Here is a 3292-nt window from a genome sequence, read left to right on the forward strand (position 1 = left end):
TATATTCCAAGCAGAGGGAAGACCACATGCAAAGATAAAGAGGAATGCAGGCAGAAGACTCCTTTTGGGAATTGCCAATATATCATAATGAATTTATTGCAGAGAAATATGCTGAGAGATATGAAATTTGAGATGAAGAGTCCATCAAAAAGGGTCTTGTATTTCAAGGAAGTTGAAGATTATTCAGAAGGGCATTGGGAGCTACGAGGCTTTATAAACCTTATCATATTTGCACTTTAGAGAGGAACTTTCAACTGTCATGTGGAAGATAGAAGTGGAGATAAGGGAATCATTAGGAGGATATTGCAGGTAGCTAGGCAAAAACTGGTGAAAGGCTAAGTTACTGCATTTACAGGGATCATAGAGTACGGTGGACATATATGAGACATTGTGCACTTTTCTAGACTAGTCTTAAGGGACACTATGGAAATATGAACCATACTTCTCTGTTTTGTATGGTATAACCTGTTGCCATCTAGTTGATTCTGACTCATTGCGACCCTGTAGGACAGAGTAGAACTGACCCATATGGTTTCCAAGGAGCAGCTGGTGGAGTCAAACTGGCGACTTTTTTGTTACCAGCCTGAGCTCTTAACCACTGCATCCCCAGGGCTCGACTGTATTGTGTAGTATAGAAGAGTTTGATTTTCCTTCCTCATTAAAGTCTTGGTATAAAAGAGGTAAAAAAGTGACAAATTATTTCCATCAGATGTTGTTATTCTCCCAAAGCAGCTTATCATTCTATTTCATATTATGTTGTTAAGTCATATGAAGCTTCAGAATTAATCTTAAATATCTCTGAAAATCACATACACATTTTAGAGTGAAGATTTAGAATTAAATGAAGATTATTTTAAAGTATCTAACTAATGGAGGAATTGATGTGTTTAAATTTTTTTTTTTTTAAGTAATGCAATTAGACATAATGAATCTGGTCTCTGATTACTCTCTCTGCTCGGGGTAGTGCAGGTAACAGTTCAGAGAGCTCTACAAAACCACCATTGCGCATGAGAAAAACAAGCAATGTTTCGTGGAACAGCTGAAAATTGCATTAACTCTGGGCACAGTTCACAGTTCACTGAGTGAAATGTGTGTTTGGTTCAAAATGTATGTGGCGGCACATGAAGATTTTGAACTTCAGCATTTTATGATTATTCAGTTTAAATCTTAACCTTTTCCTACCAGGTTTTGTTAGAGAAAATCATATTACCATGCCTGTTTGCACCAGAACAAATTCATAGCTCCTTACTTCAGAGTGACATTATTTTACTGGTGTCTAGTCTGATTCTTTTCACATTATTTGTGGTACAAGCCTTTTCTACTTTTCACACTATCTACTGCTGTCCATTTTCTGTACCTGCCTCTTAATTGATGACATTGTGACTGCCTCCTCAGAAAACTACGAACCATTATACATGATGTCTCTCAGCTTCATGCAGTCTTCTCTCAGCTTAAACTCTTGTAACACTGACTTTGTTTCTCAATTTAGTAAAGAGCTATCTTTACTCCTCTCTAAAATTTAGCTCTTAGCCTGTACGTTAAATCTCACTCCCTGCCCTATTGTTCTGGAAATTTGCTCCCTCAACTGTCTCCTCTCTTTCCTTTAATTTCAGTGTCAGCTTTCCTCTATGTGGTATTTGTATTGAAGGACAATGACTCAGTGCTCAGCCAAAGAACCTTATGAGTCCTAAAGGATAAAAGCTGCCTGTGTTCAGTGAAGGATTCCTCATCTGAAACTGATCAACACATCATATTTTTTTCTAGTTTACATATATGTAAAACCTACAATTATATTGGTGGGATAACTGAGTCAGCATGTGTACTATTCATATCCAAGACCAAAATATTAGGGTTCGCTAAATATAAAAAACCTGTTTTCACAGCTGAAAGACACAGCTCTCAATGCAGGGTACATGCTGTGCCTTTACTCTCTTAATACTACAAGGTGGTGTCTCTGTCCTGAGAATCTGAACCTCACTTTGATGAGAACCTATGCTAGATTCAATGCCAAACAACAGCTGAGCCACCTGTCAGAAAGAGCAAGCACCTACATTTGAAGTGACCAATGGGCCACCATTTATATTCACTTAGATTTGAAAGTACAATGGCCTTTCCACTCTTACCCCAAAGAAATGTCTCTGTGTGTGTGCATCTGTGTCTGTGTGGAGTGTGTTTTAAGAGAAATATTTATTTTATATATGCTCGGTGGTTCTATTTTTGAATTTTTTAAAGATATGTAGTAGTATATATTGGAGTCACTGCGTGGTGCAAATGGTCAAGCACTTGACTAGTAATGGAAAGGTTGGGGGTTTGAACCCCCCCAGATGCACCTTGGAAGAGAGACCTGGCAATCTACTTATGAAAGGTCACAGTCTTGAGAAGCCTGTGGATCAATTCTATTCTGCACACGTGGGGCTCCATGATTCGGAATAGACTTGACAGTAACTGATTTGGTTTTACTAGTACATATTAATACGTAGTAGTAAGATATGTAATGCTGCCTTCATTATACACATAAAGAAATTGAAATTTAAAGATGTAAGTGATTGGACAGATCATCTGATGGGTAAGAACAAGACGTAATACTGAAGCCAGATAATGGAGACCAAGGGCTATATTACAGTGTGTCAAGGATTTCAGGCCTTATTGGAATATCAATGGAAAGACATTGATGGAATTATGCCACTAATCTGTTATCATATATACTGACAACTGTAGAATTGATTAGGTTTATTTTCTAAAACATATTTGCCTTAGTCTGGGTTCTCTAGAGGAGCAAAATGAGTGAGGCATATATACAAATATACAGAGAGAGATTTACTTCAAAAAAGCTCCACACTTTTGTACTATGTTTGTTTGCTGTACTGTGGGGGCTTGTGGGGGGGGGGCTATGCCACCAGTATTCAAGCACCGTGGTGGGCAGATTTGAGCTGAGCTTCCAGATAAAGACAAACTAGGAATAAGGACCTGGTGATCTACTTCTGAAAAAAATTAGCCAGTGAAAACCTTATGAATAGCAGCAGAACACTGTCTGATATAGTGAAGGAAGATGAGCCCCTCAGGTAGGAAGGCGTTCAAAAGATGACTGGGAAAGAGCTGCCTCCTCAAAGTAGAGTTGGCCTTAATGACATGGATGGGGTCAACCTTTCAGAACCTTCATTTGATGATGTGGCATGACTCAAAATGAGAAGAAGCTGTAAACATTCATTAATAATAATTGGAATTTGAAATGTGTGAAAATTAGAAATCATCAAAATATGAAATGGAAAGCATAAACATTGAAATCCTAGGC

This window comes from Loxodonta africana, chromosome 16, assembly GCF_030014295.1.
Source record: "Loxodonta africana isolate mLoxAfr1 chromosome 16, mLoxAfr1.hap2, whole genome shotgun sequence".
Classification (NCBI taxonomy): Eukaryota; Metazoa; Chordata; class Mammalia; order Proboscidea; family Elephantidae; genus Loxodonta; species Loxodonta africana.